We start from the raw sequence: 22,407 nt of genomic DNA, 5'->3' as shown, positions 1-22,407 counted from the left end.
CAAGGTATTCGCCAAAAACGGATGCCCCCGCAATTTCATCAACAGATGTCTAAGGGAAAGACAATGGAACGACGACATGTCACGCCCCAAAGGACTAGCCACACTACCATACATCAAGAGCATTTCCGAACTGACAACCAGACTACTGCGAACACTCGGACTCATAACAGCACACAAACCAACAGCCACTCTCAGAAAACAACTCACCAGAACGAAGGACCCGATACCCAGCATGAGCAAAACCAATGTAGTGTACAAAACCCCATGCAAAGACTGCACAAAACACTACATAGGACAAAGAGGAAGACAGCTAACGATCCGCATCCATGAACACCAACTAGCCATGAAACGACACGACCAGCTATCCTGAGTAGCCACACACACAGATGACAAGCAACATGAATTCGACTGGGACAACACTACTATTATAGGACAAACCAAACAGAGAACAGTCAGGGAATTCCTAGAGGCATGGCACTCATCCACAGATTCAATCAATAAGCACATCGACCTGGACCCAATATACCGACCACTGCAATGGACAGCTGGAACTGACAACCGGAAGCGACAGATTCAAACCACTATAAATGTCGAAGGAAACATCACAGAAGCGCTTCACAGGAGGCTCCAAAGCACTGAGAATGTCACCTAGAGAGGCGATGAAACGTCTGCAACACAAATTCCCAGCTCGGCGAACAGAAATACAACAATGAGCACCCGAGCTACAAATCTTCTCACAAACTTTAAACACATTTTATTACTGAGGAAGAAATAACCTGTTCTGATGGGACAGTCTTCGTCTGAACCGTTCTGGGACCAGAGTCCAAGTGAATCCTAACCAAGGATGTCGACAGAGCTTTAAACTGATTAGGAGTGTGTGTGTGTGCGCGGGGTCGGGGTTTCCTTATAGGGTTTAATAAGAAAAGAGGAGGTAAGAGCACAGAGCTCAAGAGAGGTTTTTAAAATCTTCAGCATAGACGCAAATAGAACAGAGTGTATGGAAAGTGTAAGCAATCAAAATTCAATCACACTGGACAAACAAATGGCAATAGAAGAGGGAACGTTAACACAAGATTGAAGGGTTATATCTGAATGCGAGCAGTATAAGGAATAGGGTATATGAGCTTGTGGCATAGATTGAAATTGGGAGGTATGACGTAATGGGCATCACAGAGAAGTGGCTGCAAGGGGATCAGGATATTCAAGGACACATATCGTATCGAAAAGATAGAGAGAGTGGATTTACATTATTAATAAAAAATGAAATTTAATCAACAAAAGAAAGGAAATAAGGTCAGATGGTTTAGAATCTGCATGGTAGAATTGAGGAACCACAAAGGTAAGACAACCACAGTTGGAGACTTGCAGAGGCCTCCAAAGAGTAGTCAGGAGCTGGGGCACAAGATACACCAGGAGATGGAAAAGATCTGTAGAAAAGAGAATGTTACAGTGATCATGGGGGATTTCAATATGCAAGTGAAATGGGAAACCAGTTTGGTAGTGAATCGCAAGAAAAGGAATTTGAGGAATATCGACGGGATGGCTTTTTGGAGCATCATGTCGTGGAGCCCACTCGGGAACAGATGACACTGGATTTAATGACGCAGGCTAGACAAGGGAGCTTAAGGTGAAGGAAAACTTCAGAAGCAGTGATCAGAACATGGTTGAATTTATTCTGAAATTTGAGAGAGAAGATAGAATCAGAGATAACAGTATTTCAGCTGAATAAAGGCAACTGGAGAGGCATAAGGGAGAAGCTGGGTAGAATTGACCGGGACAGGCGTCTAGCCGGAAAGACAGGGTAACAGCAATGGCTGGAGATTCCATGATAATTTAAAAGACACTGCAGTGATGCGTGCTGAGTAATAGAGGTATGGTACAGGGAGGATGAGGCAACCAGGGCTGACAAGGGAAGTCAGGGATTGCATATAAGCTAAAGAGCAAGCAGAGTGAAGAGCAGTTGGGAACTGGAGAATTAAGGCCAACAGAAGGCAAGAAAAAATAAATAAGGAGGGAGAACATTAAGTATGGGGCTAAGCAAACCAGTAATATAAAGGAAACTGTAAGAGATTCTTTAGATATATAAAATGCAAAAGAGACGTAAATGTGAATATGGACCACTGGAAATGATGCTGGAGAGACAGTAGTGGGAAGCAAAGAAATGGCTGAGGAATTTTGCATCAGTCTTGACGGTGGCATACACGAGTAATTACCCAAGGTTTGAAGAGAGTGAGAGGGCAGTCCTAAATACAGTGGCCATCACCAAGAAGAACATGTTAGAAAACGGAATGGCCTGAATGTGGATAACTCACCTGGACCAGATGGATTACACCCCAGCCTTGTAAGGGAGATCGCTGAAGAGTTAGTACAAGCGAAAGTGGTAATCTTTCAGGAATGACTAAAATCAGGAAAGGGCCAAGTGGCTGTATAATTGCTAACATGACACCCGGTTTAATAAGGGAGTTAGGCAGAAGATGGAAAACTGCAGACTGATTTGCAGACTTGGTTGTGGGTAACATCATGGAATTCATCGTGAAGAATGGGATTTTTGAATTCTTGGAGGTCTTTGGTAAAATAGGACAGAGTCAGCATGGTTTCATCAAGGGGAGGTCATGCCTGACAAACCTGCTAGAATACATTGAGGGAGTAATGTGCAGATTTGATGAAGGAGAACCAATAGATGTTATCCATCTGCACCTCAAGAATCCTTTGACAAGGTGTCATGCATGAGGCTATTGAGAATGATATGCGTCCATGGTGTTAGAGACAAGGTGGAAGTTGACGTTTGGCTGTCTGACAGAAAGCAGAGAGTGTGGATTAAAGTGTCCTTCTCAGGATGGCAGCCAGTGACAAGTGGTGTTCCTCAAGACTCAGTTTTGGGACCACAACTTTTCACTTTGTGCATTCATTATCTATATGATGGAACTGAGGGCATTTGGGTTAAGCTTTCAAACTGTGCAAAGATAGATATAGGGACAGGTAGCATTGAAGAGGTGGTTTGGCTGCAGGAGGGTGCTCTGGCGCATCTCCTCAACTGCCCAAAACTTCAGCCTTGAGCTTCACCCTTCCAACTACAACAAGTTAGAACCTCTCTGGTGCATGCCTTCCATCCCACCAACCTCAGGATACAACGCATCATCCTCCGCCATTTCTGCCACCAACAGTCAGACCTCACCAACAGAGATATACTTCCCTCCCTACCCCTATCATCATACTGCTGAGACCATTCCCTCACAGCTCCCTCATCAGGTCCACGCAACCCCAACAAGCCACCTTCCACTTCCGGCACTTTCCCTTGCCACTACAACAGGTATGAAACCTGTGCCAACACCTCCCTCCTCACCTCCACCCAAGGCCCCAAAGGATCCTTCCACATCAGTCAGATAACATCCCGTGCATGCAAATACCTCTTCTAGTGTGTCCATTGCTCCTGGTCTCCACTACATTGGCGAGAGAAGACGTCAACTTGCAGAACAGTCTCAGACACACACACCCAACAACCCTCCTGACCTGTGGCTGAATACTTCAACTCCCCCTCCGTCTCCGCCAAGGATTTGCAGGTTTGTGGCCTCATCCACTGTCAAATTCTAGCCACTTGACGTCTGAAGGAAGAACGCATCATCTTCTGCCTTGGGACCCTTCCAACACACGGTATCAAGGACAATTTCACCAGTTTCCTCATCTCCCCTCCACCTTATCCCAGATCAAACCCTCCAACTCAGAACCGCCCTCTTGAACTGTCCTACCTGTCCATCTTCCTTCCCATCTAGCCACTCCACCTTCCACTCTGAACTATCACTATCACAACCCACCTTCATCTAGCTGTCACCTTCCAAGTTACCTTCCTCCCAGCACCAGCCCCTCCCATTTATCTCTCTGGCACCTTCCGCCCACCCCACATTCCTGATCAAGGCTTTATGCCTGAAACGTCAAATCTCCTGCTCCTCGGATGCTTCCTGCCAGACTGTACTTTTCTATGACCACACTTTTTGACTCTGATCTCCAGCATCTGCGGTCCTCACTTTCACCTGCTGAAGGATTTTCACAGGTTCGGAGAGTGAACAAAGAAGTGGCCGAGGTAGTACGATGTGGAAAAGTGTGGAAAAGCATTTTACCAGGATGAATAGAGGCATAGACTATTTTATAAATAGCAAGCAAATTCAGAAATCTGAAGTGAAAAAGACTAGGGCATTCTAGTCCAGGAGTCTTGAAAGGTAAACTTGCAGTTTGTCAGTAGTTAGGCAGGCAAATACAATGATGGCATTTATTTCAAGAAGGCTTCAATATAAAACCAGGGATGTACTTCTAAGGCTCTACAAGGCTTTGGTCAGGCTCCATTTGGATTATTGTGCGCAGCTTTGGTCCCATATCTCAGGAAGGATGTACTGGTCCTGGAGCGTTTTCAGACGAGATTCACAAGAATGGTGCCAGGAATGAAAAGCTTAACATATGAAGAATATTTGAGGGCTCTGGGTCTGTATTTGATAGAGTTCAGAAAGATGTTAGGAGGTCTAATTGAAACTTACAGAATACTGCATGCCGTGGGACAGAGTGGATTTTGGGAAGAGATATCCAATGGTAGGAGAGACGAGTACCCAAAGGGACAGAGTAAAGAGAAGATCTTTTCAAACAGAGATAAAGAGAAACATCTCCAGCCAGACAGTGGTGAATCTATGGAATTCACTGCCACAGAGGCCACCGAGGGCTGTCGAGTCCAGATCATTGAGTACATTTAAGAGTGAGACAGATAGGTTCTTGACTGTAAAGGGGATCAAGGATTACAGGTAAAAAGCGGGAGAATGGGGTTGAGAAGCTAAACAGCCATCATTGAATGGTGAAGCAGGCTCAAGGGGACTAATGTCCAAATTTCTGCTCCAATATCTTCTGGTTGTATGGTTAATATTGGCTCTCCTCATTCCTCATTGGAGCTGTATCCTGAAATTTGATCTTCATATGATTTACAAAGAGTAACGTTTCACTAGTGATGAGTGGGAAATATCATGTTTCCTCACTCCAGTCTCAGCAGCCATGTCCCCAATATCATAATCACACTGCAATTGAAATCCAATGGAAAATAATCACAGTTGATTGACATCGATAACATGAACAGCATGACCCTCACCTGCCCTCTCTGATTCTCGAATACTCATCTGAATTGTGTGTCACGTCATATTCTCTGTTACCATATCCATGTCAGTTGTCCGTTATCACTCATGTTATCGTAGGCACATTTTCCTGTCAGATTCTGGACGAGAAAAGTTCTCTCCATATTTTACTGACATTATAATCACTGATCAGTAGTTACAGATTGTATGTTTCCATTTATAAACGTAGAAACTTGTTTATGTTCTGACAATCCTTTGTCATTATTACCATATCCAAGGCAGATTGAATGATTGCACGCAATCAATCTACCATCTCCAATATTCCGTTCCTCAGTCACTCCCACATATCTCATGCCAAATGTATAAATTTTATACGTTCTTTAGAATTTTAATAAAATCAATGTTAAATTGAAAGGGGTTAACTGGAGCTATTTGTGCAGTGACTGTGATTAATGTCAATCTCCGTGGATCCTAATTATCCCAGTGGAGCGTTTCCATCATTGAATGATAAATGGGCTCTTTTCAGCGTGTTATCCCATAGTATGAGTTGGAGCATCGCTGACAGTACTAACACGGATCATCAGCTCGAGAGAGAGGGGGAGTAGAGATCAGAATCTGAGAACATTAGACTGGAGCGTTACAATAATGGTTCAGAATGGGAGGACCTTGGATTGAAATGTTCTAATAGTGGATCAGAATCAAAGATTAGTAAACTGGAATGGTACAACAATGGATCAGAATCTGAGAATATTAGACTGGAATATTACAATAACAGTCAGGAGTTTATCCTTGGGTCTTTACTACCTTTCTCAGCCTTGGATATCATTAGCATCACGGATCCAGGATATCCTTTGGATTATTCAAGGTGGTTACTATCCCATCCTCGCTATAGTTGGTGTAGCTGGTAAGTCATTATATTTGTCTACTAAACTGGGTTGAACTGAATTTCTGCTCATGATATATAAAATTTGAAAATTGCAAGACAATGTCTTCAGTTACAAACAAAACCTCCTTTCCTTATATTAATCAGTGTCAAACTACTATTTCTAAATTACTCACTGATATGCAAGAAGGAACCAGACTGTTCTCAAACTCCATAACCCATTTTGTCCTTCACAAATTTACATCCCCATCTCCTCCCCACGCACGAATCCTGTCCAATATCGCCGTCATGATACTCCAGTCCCGTCTCGGTCTCATTGCAACTTCTGAATAAACCAGAATTTATGCCTTTGTTTAACAGTTTCAAGTTCCTTCTAACCATATGTCCATCACTAAAAAAATTGCTCTGCGGATGTTTAACTTGTTCTCTGTACATACGGGACGGCAGTGTATGGTGTTCAAGACTCATACTCTAGAGCCACAGAATAATAGTCTGTTGAAATCTCATGAGGGAAATTAAAAGCAACAATTTTCATTTGCCACTAAAGCCCATCTGCTTGCCCCAAGTCCTTAAGCGAAGTCAATGGGTCATTCTTCTCTAGTCAGGTTTCAGTGTGACTTCTGTGAGGAACATGTGGGTGTTCTGCACCTTTAACAGAATTAAAAGCCAGCAATAACTACCTGACAGCACCAAGTCTTCGAAAAATAGATTTAATGTAACATTTGGTCGATTAGTTTATTTTCTCAAGACAAAAACAAATTCAGCCAAACTGTTTAAGTTATAACCCAAAGTGCCCACCTCCAATCAAGTGTGAATTTAGTGTATTGATAATCTTAAAAGCCAATGACACAGTCCAATGGTTTGGGGGTACAAGACCGCGGGAAATTGACAGTTGAGAGGAGATCTGCCAAGTTACCAGCATGCAAAGACTGCCTGAAAAATAGTTTTCCTCTCGGTAACTTTATTGATTAGTAACTTGGAAAAGCAGAATCTCAAAGAAGAAAAGAAGAACGGAATATGGAGAAGAACCGACCGCTTCTCGGTTTTGAGATAAGAAGTTTTGTTTTGTAAATCTTAATTAGGAGTCTAATCGAACTAATATAGTGGGGGGGGGGGGGGAGATAAAATATTGCTTAGAGGAAGAAGCTGTAAATATTCATTCATCTATTATTCCCTATTATGCTTTAAGAAATAAAGTTGTTAATTTTTACTTGAAATAGTTATGGACTCTAGAATTATCATGGATTACTGCAGTGGATAAATCATTTCCCTGTTGTTGGTTTTACATTAAGCAGGAGAATGTATCCTGTGTTGTAACACTACAATCCCACAGGAATGTGCTTTTCTCTTTACTGTCCTGTGGAACAGCTGAACCAAACATTCAGTTCAAGATCGGCATAACATGCTGCCCTGACCAGCACTGCATACATCCTGTGAGAGAAGAACAGAAGTAAAGATAGCTCCCTTCCTCTGCCTGTTTCCCGTATTTGTACAGCTTATTTCTATTCAGGTCGGTGTCATTCCCTATTTTAGGTGTATTCATCTCATTGAAATTCTCCCCGAGAGTGATGCACATCTCCATACGCATCTCTGGTGTTGGCTTTATTGATGCTGACGGACAGATGTAAGGGAGTTATAAATTCCATGTCAGTCATAGTGCATAGAGAAAGAATGGTTTTTTGTGGCACAGGAAAGAAACGGCGATGTCTAAGTGAGAGAAAATGATTATTGCGATCATCCCCGAGAGTGTTGTTGAGGCAGTATTTGGTGGACTGTGGATAGACTTTCTCTCAAGTTTCAACAGACTAATCCCTGGGATGATGGCACCATGATCAGAGAGTGAAGCTCAGTGAGAGAATAAGAGATGATTGTATCGAACCTGAAGGGGGATGGACAGTCACTCATGATGTTCTAAACAGGCACTGATACGATGATAAATTCCATGGGTTTTATTAACTCAGGTTAAGTGATTCTCAATAGGTTAAGAGCCTCCGAGGACATTCCCCTCATCCCACCCCCACTCCATATGTTGATTGAGAGAGACAGAGGGTCAGTCTTTGAATTAATTCTCCCCACATTAATACAGTGCATTTAGGGTGTGATCCTGCATTAAACGTCATGTTATCCACAATCCCGACAACAGCCACAATACCTTCATTCTAAAACAGTTAACTATTCCCACCAGCTTCTGACATCCATGGAGGACATGGGTCTGTCTTCTCAGAGATGGAAGATGCCTCTCTGAGATTTCAGACAAAGCATCTGGCTACCTTCCTCACTGGCAGCAAACCATATTAAAGTTTCAAGTGTCCCACAGGTAATGGAGCCATGAAGAACATCGTGGATCCAACTCAGAGTGCATTCTCTGCTCCATTGATTTGTCAGGTTGGAGCATCAATGGCACCCTCCTGTTCCTGTATAAGTGTCCCGAGGGGCTGAATGGCCTCCTCCATGTCCCATGGAACAGGTTCATGGGCCGGACTTGGCCCTGCCTGTTCCTGTTTAACAGCTTGATGTGGTAATCAGACCTCTTCTCTTCCTGTGGAACAGGCAGGAGGATTGAATCGGCTATTCCTCTCTTTGTTCAGTAGTTTCGATGGGCTGAATGGCTTCCACATATCTGTTTCTAATCTGCCTGAGATGCTGAATGAGCTCTTCATTTAACTGTGGAAATGTAGAGTGTCTGGCATTGCTGTTACATGAATGTTACCGACACTTTAACAGCACAAACCTGAATGCTGTCCAGGTCTTACTGCACATGGACACAGACTGTTTCAGGAGCTGAGGTGTGGCACATTGTTGTGAATATTGGGTGGTCTTCAGTGACGATCGCCATTTCTGATCTTATGAAGGTGTTTGTTTTCCGGCAGCTACCCTGAGGATCTCCTGCAGAGATGTCCCAGGACTGAAAGGATTGTCGGTCACCGACCATAAACATCTTTCTTTGTGCTCTGAAAGACCCCAAACCAGTGGGGTGGGTATACCTAATTCCCATTAATCTCAAATAACTAGGTGGTCCTGATGTCATCCACAGTAAAATGCTACCTTGTCATCAAGGCCATTCACTCTTTCCTGAGCCCCTGTGTTCACCTCTTGTTCACATCAATATATGATGGTGTCTGTGTTGGGAATGTTTTCCTCTCATAGAGGGTAATCAATGCCAGGAACTATCTTGGCTAGATAGTGAGGGGAGTTACATCACGGAAAGTATTCAAAGAGGTGGTACATGAATTTTTTGGCCTGTCAGAGTGCTAAAGGGTGTGAAGAATTGGACATTAAAGACCAGTTATTGATAACAGTAAGTCAGCCATGATGGTATACAATAGGTTGATCATCCGAGTCACCTAATCTTGCTTCTTATGTTCTCATATTCTGTAATTATAAAGTTAATAATTGTAATTTTCCTGAACGTTCTGTTATTGAATGTTGCAGTCACAGAGAGTAAAGTATTTTGTGAGTCATCTCAGGGTGAGGTATGGGGGCTGTATTCACAGTGAATCTGAGTCTCCAACATCACCAACAAATGAAGCACAAGTTGCAGAGAGGAGATACTCTGTAAAGAGACCAGAGCTGTCTTTCGAAACCAGCCTAGTTTTCCAAATAACATTTTCCAACCCACACCAAATCGTGTGTGACAGTCTTGAGGATGACATCCTGTGTTCTGGTGGACCAGGTATTTGGAGCAGGTGGCCTCCATCTGCTAATATCAGGAGCTGTGAGGAGCTGAATAGAACATAGGCACATAGGACTGAGCGGCAGGAGTGGGGTATTAGACACTTTGTCACCGCTTCACCACTCACAAATTCCATGGGTGATGTGCATGTGGTCTCAAAAGCATTTTTCTGTCTGTATGCCATTTGTCTGCATTCACTTGTCTGTCAAATGTCACCAAATATAATTTTGAATAAATGCAAGCATCCAGCACCACAAACCTCTGGGGAAGGGAATTTCCACTTGAACAGCCCTTTGAAAATTTCTCATTTGTGTTTCAACCAATGTTGGAAGGTCACTCCGTCCTTTTCCAGTCCCACTCCTCCACTGGTTACACCAATCTTAAATGGAACCATTTTTGTGATGTGACCAATGATGTAGGTCTCAGAGTAGGTCATTTACTAGAAAAGTGTGAGACACAGAACGTTGGATTCATAACAAATGGTAAAATGATAGAGTGCCCCAAACGTTATCCTGCCTTTGAAGTTATTCTGCTCACACAAGTTACTGGTAGTGGGGTTTCACTCTGGAACAGTTGAATTTGGCTGAATTCCCTTTGTTTCAGGCAGTGGAGAGATTCTAGTGAATTCTCACCAGAAATCCTTCACAAGTGGTAAAGATAACACAGGGATTTTATGGTCTCACACTTTGCTATCGGATGGAACAACGTAAGAGAGAGAGATCAATAGGCTGCTGCTTCTCAGGCGGGGGAAATTTTTCTCCCTCTCTGTGTTGAAACATACGATAATGTCAACTGAACACCAAACTGGACCAGGTGTGCTCTTCTGGAACATTCTCTGGAAAACCCGATTATAGATTATATGCAAGTGCATTTGTTTCAATCGCAAAAAAGTCCCCACTTTATAATTTGAAGACATGCTTACATGTGTCTGTGTAATTTGTAAATATTGGTAGGTGTCTTCATAGTATGTGTGTTAATATAAATGCATCTTTTTCTTAAAATTTATTCTCTAGCTTTAGTCTCCCTGACAAGAGATAATGTGCATCCAGTTGATACACTCTTCAGAACGTCATGGATGGTTGAATTCTATTTCTCAGCTAAGATCAAAACTGATAATCCCCGATAACAAAAGGCCGGCATTCCAGGAATGAGTAAATGGAAACCTCTTTGAAAATCTTCGAAAAGAATTAAATCCTTTCATTTTAGTTTCGGGGATCAAAACAGCACACAGTGCATCAAATGTGGTCACAGCAATGCCCTCGTACCGATGCAGTTAAACATTCCTGCGATTAACCCTGATACCTTTTGCCAAAAACAGCATCATTCCACTTACCTTCCAAATCACTTGCTGCATCTGCAGACTGACTTCATATGATTCATGTCCCAGGAACATAGAAACCGCCTGAATCACAGAGTTCTGCAAGCTCTTTGCATTTACGTTGTTTACCATTGTTTTATTCTTCATGCCAAAATACACAATCTACCTTATGCTATTTCTGCTGAAGGTTTGCTCACTAACCTTCCCTGTCTGTTACACATTGCAGACTCACTACCTTCATTTGATGACACATTAAATAACCATCTTGGATTACGAGCTAATTGAGCTCCAAACAATTCCCTCCCCTTCCTCCAGATCTTGGATACAAATTGTTGATCATTGATGACCCTACAGTGATCTCTGAGGCACTCCATCAGTTACAGCTTTGCAGCCTGAAAATAAACATTTGTCTCTACTCTCTATTTCCTGTTAGCGACTGATCTTTGCTGGACAGGAGAGTCAATGTTCCCTGCTCCTGGGTAGCCGTTCAGGCGGGTTGAATGGCCTCCTGCTGGGCTGTGTAATGTACTCAACGAGCTGAATGACTTCATTCTATATTGCTGTGCATTTCCTTAGAGTGACAGAATGGTCTCCTCCTGTCTCATTGTATCGATCCTGTCTGATTGAATGGGGTGGTCCCCTACCATGTAATAGCCTCGAGGGTGGATTGAGGGAACAACACACGGGGTAGGGGTAACAGTTGGTCATTTGCCTGCACCATTCAGAATGCTCATGGCTGATCCGAGTGTGTCTGTCCATCTGTCTCCTGTCTGTTCCCAATAAACATTGACTCTCCTGCCCAACACAGATCAGTCGAGCGCAGACTTATACACTTAATGGCAAGGTCCTCGGGAGTGTAGCTGAACAAAGAAAACTTGGAGTGTAGCTTCATACCTCTTTGAAAGTGGAGTCGCAGGTAGATAGGATAGTGAAGAAGGCGTTTGGTATGCTTTCCTTTACTGGTCGAGTATTGAGTACAGGAGTTGGGAGGTCATGTTGCTGCTGTACAGGACATTGTTGAGGCCATTGTTGGAATATTGCGTGCAATTCTGTTCTCGCTCCTATCAGAAAGATGTTGTGAAGCTTGAACGAGTTCAGAAAAGATTTACGAAGATTTTACCAGGGTTAGAGGATTTTAGCTACAGGAAGAGGCTGAACAGGCTGGGGCTGTTTTAAATGGAGCATCGGAGGCTGAGGGGTGACTTTATAGAGGTTTACAAAATCATGAGGGGCATGGATAACTTAAATAGGCAAAGTCTTTTCCCTTGTGTCGGGGAGTCCAGAACTAGAGGGAATAGGTTTAGGATGAGAGGGGAAAGATACAAAAGAGACCTAAGGGGCAACAGTTTTCACCCAGTGGGTGTACTTCTATGGAATGAGCTGCCAGAGGAAGTGGTGGAGGCTGGGACAATTGCAACATATGAGAGGCATTTGGGATGGGTATACGAATTGGAAGGGTTTGGAGGTGTATGGGCCAGTTGCCGGCAGGGGGGACTAGATTGGGTTGAGATATCTGGTCGGCATGGACGGGTTGGAGTGAAAAGTCTGTTTCCATGCTGCACATCTCTATGACTCTATAAACGAGTCTTCACTACTCCCTGAGGATGAGGACACCACAGGTAGCACAACACTAAAGTGAAAGGTACGTCCTTATTTCTTTGTGGAACCTGTTATTTTAAAACTTTGTTAACTGAACATCAAATCACCACCTCTTTGCAGATATAAGGACAGAATAATTAGGAATAAACATAAACCATTCCGGACTCCAAACCTGTCCCACATTCCCACTGAACCTTTCCAATCGAATATGTATCAAACCCAGTCTCTGCTGCTGTCACAGGAAGAGAATACATGTTAGCATAGCACCACATGAAAAAAAGGAGCAGAATGAGGCCATTCGGCCCATCTAGTCTGATCTGCCATTCAATAATTTCTTTTCTGTTCCTCAACCTCATTCTCCTGCCTTCCTCCAAGAATCCTTGATCCCGTTATAAAACAAAAACTTATCAATTTGTATCTGTGTCGACGTGTGCATATGTTTGTCCATCTGCTTGTCATCTGGGTATTTGTGCTTCTACGTTTGTCTTTCTGTGTATCAGCCTGTGTGTTTTTATCTATGTTTGTGTCTATTTGTGTGTGACTCTATATGTCTGCGTGTGTTTCTACGTGTGTGTATGTCTATTCCCTTGTATGTATTGTGTTTGTTCGTATAATGGGGTGATACCAATAATTCTGTGTTTTTCTGTGTCTGCATCTCTGTGCAGTGAGGTAACTGTATTTGGGGGTGGGGGGTGTGGGAGTTAAAGGACTGTCGTTTGAAATGCCAATGTGTTTACAGTGAGAATTGTCTTTCACTGAGCACTGCTCTTTAATCGGTCAGTGGGACATGGATGTTTCAGAAATTTCACGCGAGGCATCCCAGTCCGCTTCATCTTGTACTAGGTTCCTCCCACATGGCGGGTGTGGGGGAGGGGTGAGGGAATGGATATTGGGCACCCCACCACCCGGCTTGGCCATTTCTGTCTTATTCCAGGCTTTTACTCTTGGAATAGAAGAAAGGGATGGATGGAGTGAGGGCAGGAGTGGATGGCCTTGCAGTTAGTGCTGGTGGAGGTGTATCTGGGAGGAATTGTGAGTCGTCCGGAATGAGACAGTCGACAGTTTTGAATCCATATAGTATTATTAATGTGTGGGAGTATTGCTAAGGTGACGGAAAAAGTGTGGGAAGGAAGTTGCTGAATTCAATAGTGAGTGAGGTAGTGCCTAAGCCTTATTTGGAGATAGAGCATGAGGATTTTCTAGGGATAGATGCTATAACAGATATACAGAGAGGGTGACGGAGCAGAGAGAATTTGGTGACCATTATCCTGAGACAGCCGGGAGGATATTGATGCTTGTCCTGTATTGATGGAGATATCTTTAGATCATCTCAGCGTCAAGGTGAGACTCCCCGAATGTCCTTTCCAAGTCTATCACTAATAATGACACAGACCTCTCCCTCCCAGTCTACGGAATCAGTTTATGTAGAACTTACAAAGAGCAAGGCACAGCAAATATTGGTGTGTTATATATCGGTTGCAGAAAATCTGAACATCATATGCTCTGGGAATTAGATATGCAAGTATCAAGGATACTGCAGTTTTGTAGGATGTTCTCAAATTGCATCTAAACTGTATTAACTAAGTGACTGCTTATGCTGTGCAAAATAAATTCTGTACGTGTATGTGAGGTGGGTTGAAGAGTATGTTGTGAAGCAAACTATAGAGCAGTTTATTTTGGGTTTGTTGTGTGATCAGAAGGAAGAGTTAATGACCTTGCTCTGAATCAGCTTTGAAGGAACAGAGACATTAATAAGGTGCAGTTTACACGGTGTCTGAATGAATATAGAATGCTTGAACGTTCTGGTTAAAAATTATGGTAGCCTGGAGGCTAAAGGGTCATGTTCCCTCCAGTGAATTGGGGAAGTACAATATAACATACAGTGGGAGGCAAGCCATGTTTGTTGGAGTCAGAGAGTCAGGCAACACAGAGACAGGCCCTTCAGCCCAAACACGTCCATTCCGACCAAACTGTCCATCCACGCTAACCCCATTTCCCTGCTGTTGTCCTGTATCTTTCTAATCCTTTCCTGTACATGTATTTGTACAAATGCCTTTTAAATGTTGCGAATGTGCCCGCCTCAAACTCTTCCACTGGCACATCATTCCATATGCGTATCACCCCTGTGTGAAAAGCAGTTGGTCCTCAGGTTCACTTTTATTGTTTCCCCTCTGACATTAAACTGATGCCCTCTTGTCCGTGATTGCCTAACCCTGGAAAAAGGAACTGAGTGCATTCACTCTGTCCGTCCTTCCCATGATCTTATACACTTCTCTCAGATTCCCCCTCAGCCTCATACATCTTAAGTAAAAAGTCCTAACTTGTCCAACCTCTCCCAATAACTCAAACCATTGAGATCTTTGCAACATTCTTGTAAATTTCTTCTGCACTCTTTCCAGTTTAATACCATCCTTCCCATAGCAAAGTGAACACAGTTGAACATAACGCTCCCAGTATGGCCTCACCAACATCCTGTATAATTGCAACGTAAATATACACTGATGAAAGCCAGTGTGCCAAAAGCTTTCTTCACTGCCCTGTCTACCTCTGAATCAAATTTCAGAGAACCATGCACATGAATTCCAAGGTCCCTCTGTTCCACTACACTCCTTAGGACCCAACCATTCAACATGAAATTCCTACCTTGATTTGACTTTCTTAAATGCAAGAACTTACACTGATCTAAATTAAAATTCATTTGCCATTTCTCAGCCACTTCTCCAGCAGATCAAGGTACTGCTGTATTTTCTGAAATTTCTGATAACCTTCCTCAGTCTCCATGATGCTGCCTATTTTAGTGTTGTCTTCAAACTTACAAATCTGCCTGTTCATTCTCATCTAAACCACAGATATATGTAATATGTAGTGGGCGAAGCAGTAAACCGTGAGGCTTTCCATTAATCACATGCCTCCAGGCTGACAAGCATCCTTCCACTATTACCCTCTGCTTCCCACCAACAAGGCAATTTTGCATCTAATTTGGCAGCTCCTCCCCAATTTCATGCGATCTAACCTTCCAGAGCAGTGTACCATTTGGAACCTTATTGAAGGCCTTACTGGAATCCATTAAGACTGCATACACCATCCTGCCCTCCTCAACGTTGGTAGTCACTTAATCAAAGAATTTGAACAAATTTGTGAGCCATGATCTCCCATGCACAAAGCCGTGCTGAGTTTGATGTTGGGCTTTTCCCCTAAATGTTGGTTTTCCTGTTCCTCGGATGCTGCTTGGTCTGCTGTGCTTTTCCAGCACCACTCTAATCTTGCTCCTAATCACACCCTGTCTTTCCAAATGCATTTATAACTTATCTCTTAGAACCTGTTCAAGTAAATTACCTACAACAGATTTTACATTTACTGGTCTATAGCTCCCGCGTTTTTCTTTGTAGCCCTTCTTGAGTAAGGACACAGCATTCGCTGTCCCCCAGTCCTTCGTGACTTCGCCCGTTGGCCAGCGATGATGCAAAAATATCAGCCAGGGCTCCGGCAATTCCTTCTATGTCCTCCTGCAGTGTTCCTGAATATATATGGTCAGGACGAGGAAATTTATAGAAATATTGCAAAGTCTTTTTATTTCAGGTACAAACACCAAAGAAAGGAAAAGTGAAACAATGATGTTGAACATAACAAATTCGAAAATGTATTAATCATAGGAAATGCCCTCAGATGAATTTCAGTCATTGTGGAAACCTGAGAATTCTCAGAAATTCACGATCCAGAAACAAGGGTCATGAAACTGATAAGGAAATCAAAAATAGAACATGAATGCTAACAAACAGGAACAAAAACACTGCATAAATCTACAATCTGTATTTCAAAGGAAACAAAGTAAAAGCAAGGTCAAATATGGAAATTGGTAATTGGGAGAGGAGAGTTTATTGTGAAGAACAGGGAAATGGCCAAGAAAATAATCAGCTGCTTTGTATCTGTCTTCAAGGAGGAAGATCCATAAAATCAGCCAGTAATACCAAGTGATCATGTAGCGCTTGTGCAACTGAAGACAAAAAGTCAATTTATATCAGGAACAAGGTAGTATTTGAAAGTGTAACTGGACTGAGCATTGCTCAGCCTGAAAAACCTGACGTACTTCATATTAAAATGTCAGACATAACTCATCAACAGAAGTATTAATTGCACTGTCGATGACTGTGTATTATTTTCCTGTGTATTCTGCAGAGGCCGGAAACCATTCCGGATAAATGGAAGTTATTAAACGTGGTCCAAGCACTATAGATTAATAGAAGGGATCCAAGCATCTATAAAGGGAAGAAGACATAGTTTGGAGAATTGCCGAACAATTAACTTGACATCTGCAGGGAAACTGTTGTAATCTATTATGCAGCATGTGATAATGGATATTTAGAAATTAATAGGATCAATGGAGAGAATCCACATGTATTTCTGGCAGATGTCTAACTCGATGTGCTATTAATTGTTAGACCCCATCTACCACCCCCTGAGAAAAGGAACAGAAAGTGACTTCGCCACAGGAAGTGATATCAACAACCCAAAGAAACCCTTAAAAAGAAAGCAGGAATGTGTAGCATCACTTCGCCAGAGGTCCACTGAAGATGTTACCTAGTAAGGTAAGGAAACGTCGGGAAATGAAACTGCCAGCTCAGCGAGCGAACCTGCATCCATTATGAACAGTATTGGTGACCCAATCTGAGAAAAAATATACTGATCACAATTAAATTGCAATGGACGTATGTCCAGATTAATCTCACAGATGGCGAGATTGTTGGATGAGGAAACTCGGCCTATGTTCTCCAGTGTTTCAAAGAATGAGAAGTGGGTCACAGTGAGATTTACAAAATTCACAAAACATAATACAAATGGGAAATTAACAGGACGCTTCCCTGGCTCCCCAATCCAAATTCAAGGCAAATAATGGCAAGATAAGGGATTGGCCACTTAAGACTGTAACTTTGAGGAAATTCATCACTCGGTGAGAACTGCCTAAAACAGGGTCATAGAAACCTGCTGGCAGTGTAAGATTAAGGAAAATCTCCAGATATTCTGCAAATGTGTCAAGCAGAAATGAACAACAAGGGAACAGATACGAGTCATTAATGACTTGCCAAGTTGCATCCAAATCAACTTAGTGTTAGGAGACAGAGGGTAGTGGTTGAAGGCTGTTTGTGTGACTCGAGACTGATGTCCAATGGTGTATCACAGGGATCAGTGCTGGTGTTGGACTGGGGTGAACAAACCTAAAAATCACATAACACCAAATTATAGTCCAGCAGGTTTATTCAGAGGCACGAGCTTTCAAAGCACACAACCACCAAATGAAGAAGCAGCGCTTCGAAGTTAGTGCCTCCAAATACACCGGTTTTAGTATAACCTGGTGTTGTGTGATCGTTAACCTTATTATTTGGGGTATTCAAAAATGAATGCAGCTGTGAATATAGGCGGGGGTGCTGGGAGTGTGACAACTAATTTTGTGTTTGATACAAAGATTGGCCGGGTGGTTGGCAGTGAGGAGGAAGGTCTTATGTTGCAGCAAGATACAGATGGAATGGTCAGATGGGCAGAGCAATGGCAGATGGAATGTAACCTTAATAAATATGATGTGATACACTTTGGAAGAAGGAACTGGACATGGAGTACTCAATGAATGGCAGCACACGAGGAAGCTCAGAGGGTGTTTCTCCACACTTCCCTGAATATGACTAAATGCGTTCATGCACAATTTTGAAAAAACATAAGGGACCGTAAACGTAATCTTTATTCATCAAGGCATAGATTATAAGAGCTATGCAGAACTTTGGTTTGGCCAAGATGGAGTACTGTGTGTAGTTCTGGGAACCACATTACAGGAAGGACCTGATTGTATTGGAAGGGGCTCAGAGGAGATTCACCAGGATTTTCCCAGGGATGGAACATATCAGCTATGGAGAGAGGCTGGATAACCTCAGGTTGTTTAATTTGGAGCAGAGGAGGCTGAGGCGGCCGTGATTCAGAAGGATAGGATTCTAAGGGACATGGACAGGGTGGATAGACAACAGCTGTTCTTTTTAGTCAAAGGGCCAAGAACAATGCAGCACATTTATAAGTGTAGGGAATTGAGGTTTGTTTTTCATCCAGAGGGTGTTGGGGTCAGGAATGTCCTTCCTGAGAGAAGTTGTCATGGTAACTTCACAACCATTAGGAAATACACGGCTGTACACTTGAAATGCCATAAGATTAACTGCTACGGGACTTGTGTCGGAAAATGGGACTACTGTAGACAGTGCTGTATTGTTGATGGTACAAAGTCTGTGCTTCCGTGTTTGTATGGCTGTGGAAGGTCAATCATTGAGTAGTTTAAGATACGAATTGATGGGTTTCTGAAGAGTATATTAACAAGGGTTTTAAGATTGAACTTGTAATATCTTATGAAAATATGTCAGTGGCAAAATTAAGTGGACAAATGTGCAGCTTTCTTACAGTCTGATACCAGAGAATTGAGGACCGGGAAAAGGCAGAACTATGGAGCAAATACTTTAGTTATGTCTTCACAGAAGAAAACAAAACAAAAAAGAAAACTTCCCAACAATCCTAGTGAACATTAGTCTGTTGAGAAAAAAGGAATAGAATGACATTTGCAACCAAACACTCTTAGAGGAAGTATTGGAACTGGAAGTAATGAGCACAGATAAAGTTAACCGAGATTGATCAAATGGGAATCATAATTAAGAAAGTGACGTTTAGCATAATTATGGAGAAGCAATCAATGCAATATAATTGCATTTTCAGAAAGATTTTTGATAAAGCCCAAAGCCTATTATGCAAATTCAAATCCTCTGGGACTGGGGCTAATATGGTTTTCGAATGGAGAGTGGGCAGGAAGCAGTGACTAGGAATAAAACAATGGGTTTATTTGAAAGGAAGGCTTGGAGGATATAGCAAGGATCGGGGTTTGGGCTCCAGCTATTCCCAATACACAACATATATTTTGTTGAGTGGATCAAATTTAATATTTCCAAGTTTGCTGATGGCACTAAACAATATCGGATTGTGAGTGGGTGTGCTGGATGTGCAAGGTGATTGCGACAAGTGGAGTGTCTGGGTAAATACGTAGCAGATGGAGAGCAATGAGGGGTGGGGGATATGGTCTATGGGGGATATGTGATATTGTGACCTTTGATGGTAAAAACAGAACGGGAGCCTATCATTTGAAAAGGGATTGTTTGAAAAATGTTGAGCTATAAAGGAAGTTAAGCTGCATTTTTGTTTCCTTATGTGCAACCCTCCGAGATCAGTGTAGGGCAATGAGATCTGAATCGAGTAGTCAATACTGGGAATGGCATTGGCACGCTGACCAGTATACACAGACCCAACACGTGGGGAGGTGTAGCATTGCAAAGGATCTGGATCTCCCTGTGCACTGGTCACAGAAAGCAATTTTGCAGGAGCAGAAAACAGATAGGCAGATAAATAGTGTATTCACCTTCATTTCAGGGGGATTTGAATCCAGGAGTAAGGGTGTTTCACTGCAGCTGAGCAGGGCCTTGGTGAGACCTCATCTCGCACATTGTGCAGTATGTTATGCAGTTTTGGTCTCCTTACCCAATAAAGGAGAAACCTGACATTGAGGGAGAGCAGTAAAGGATAACCAGACTGATCTCTGGGATGATAGGCTTGTTGTGGAGCAGAGTTTGGGGCGGCTATGCCTGTATTCCATGGGCTTTAGGAAAATGAGTGGCGATCTCAGTGAAACATATAAAACTCTGTTAGGGCGAGACAGATTGGAAACAGGGGTGACAATTCCCCAGGCTGGGACTTCAAAACAAGGGGCCACAGTATTATGTACAGACAGGCCACTCTGCATTGAGATGTGAATAAATGTCTGCACTCAGAGACTGGTGAACCTGGGGTACTATCTCACAGATCAGGCTGTGGAAACCAAGGCACTGAATATAAATATGCATTTCTGGAAACTAAAGGGATAGGGAGACAGCAGGGTATTGTATGAAGATAGAGGATCAGATATCATTACAGGTTGTTCTCCAATAACGTGGTAGCTGCGTTCCTGTGCATCACTGTGTTGCAGAAAATCATGCAATATTAATAATGTGGTCTATGTGGAAAGGAGGATAATGGGCGAACTGCAAAATATCAGTAAAAAACAAAAATTAAAGTTAGTCTAACACACACTAGCACAGTCTAATTAAACCTTTAAATCATATATTGTCATGAAATAGTGTTAATAATGACAATTCAGTCATTGGCTTCATCCCTGTACCTTTCACCAAGCTCTTCACCAGAAAGCGCTCAGGACTGACTGACCACGTGATGCCAACATGGAATTTCAGTTCTCCTGAAGATTCTCCCCCGGTTTGAAATAAAGTTCCTTCTAATTGGAGAGAACCTGTTTCAAGCTCAGGTTCAAAGCTTGCAGAGCGGATTACATTCCTGTTTTAGCTGAACACTCAGAGGGTGCATTTGGCAGACAGAGGATCCTGAAGCTGGGTTTTGTTGTACAGATGGTGCCTGGCAAGGAATCGCGTCACAGTGAGCGGGAGCTCACTTTATAGAAAAAAGGTGCACAATTCACGAATCGCATTGCAGTCAAATCACGTTGAATAAACACGCGTTATCAGAGAAATGCCTGTATATTGAATCGAGGAGCAAGATTGATGGACTGAAGGTCTACAACAGTTCTTATTTTATATTTCACAATGTTTAAACATATTAATAGATATGAACACTGCGTCGGGAAAACTGCTTTGAGGAGATTTTCTCAATGAAGTAGAATGGGGAAGGCTCAATGTGTTGAATGACCTACTCCTTTCCCGATGTTTCTGTGCAGCCTGTGGGAAAGCTCTGTAAATGTTGTCACAAGCTCTCAGATGTGAGGAAGGAGGACTCTTCAGGGTCAATAGGACTGTGATTCCCGTTCCCTTTTCTGATATCGAGGCTGGTGCCGGTTATTCTGTCTGTTTATTTCCTTTATGACCTCGGAGCAGTGTGATACAATTCAGTGTCTTACTTGGCCATTTCAGGGACCATTGAAGACTTTATCACATGTCTATGTGACTGGAGTCACTTTTAGGCCAAACAAGAAAAGCACGGGAGATTCACTTCCTGAAAGTACGTTGGGGAATGAGATCGAAGTTTACAATCAACATTGGATGCAAGGTCATTGTTACAATCACCAGATTCTAGATCTTGATATTTTATTAATTGTTTTTAACTTCCACCAGCTGCCAGAGCATTATCCTGTATTGGATTAGTAATCCAGTGACATTTCCACATCAGCACCATCGCCACATAGGAACCTATCAGAAACCACAATGGGCGGGTTATTTCTGGACTGCTTGACAGCTCTGTCAAAAAGAACTCCCACCAATGTGATTATCGTGAAGGGACTGAGGGGGTGGTAAATGGTCAGAATGTAATTATTCACCTATTAGGGGACCAGACATAGTTGAGTAATTTTCCACATTGCTGAAAATGTGTTGCTGAAAATGTGATGCAGTCGTCAGGCAGCATCCAAGGAGCAGGAGAATTGACGTTTCATGCATGAGCCCTTCTTATCCTGCTCCTTGGATGCTGCCTGACCTGCTGCGCTTTTCCAGCAACACATTTTCAGCTCTGATCTCCAGCATCTCCAGTCCTCACTTTCTCCTCGATAAATTTCCACATTGCCAGGGAGTTGTCAGAGTTGGAGCTGGAATGAAACAGCTTCCCGAGGGCCACGGGTTGTTGTGCAGCATAAGTCTTCAGTCCTATTGTAGGAATGGTGTCAGGGTCCATTGTCTTTGTCGTATCTACTGTGTTCAGCGGTTTCTTCATGTCTCATGCAGCGAATCGAATTGGTTGAACACCGCCATCTATGATT

The sequence above is a fragment of the Chiloscyllium punctatum genome, chromosome 16, assembly GCF_047496795.1.
Source record: "Chiloscyllium punctatum isolate Juve2018m chromosome 16, sChiPun1.3, whole genome shotgun sequence".
Classification (NCBI taxonomy): domain Eukaryota; kingdom Metazoa; phylum Chordata; class Chondrichthyes; order Orectolobiformes; family Hemiscylliidae; genus Chiloscyllium; species Chiloscyllium punctatum.
The sequence above is the reverse complement of the archived record's forward strand: the minus strand, read 5'-3'. Positions refer to the sequence as shown.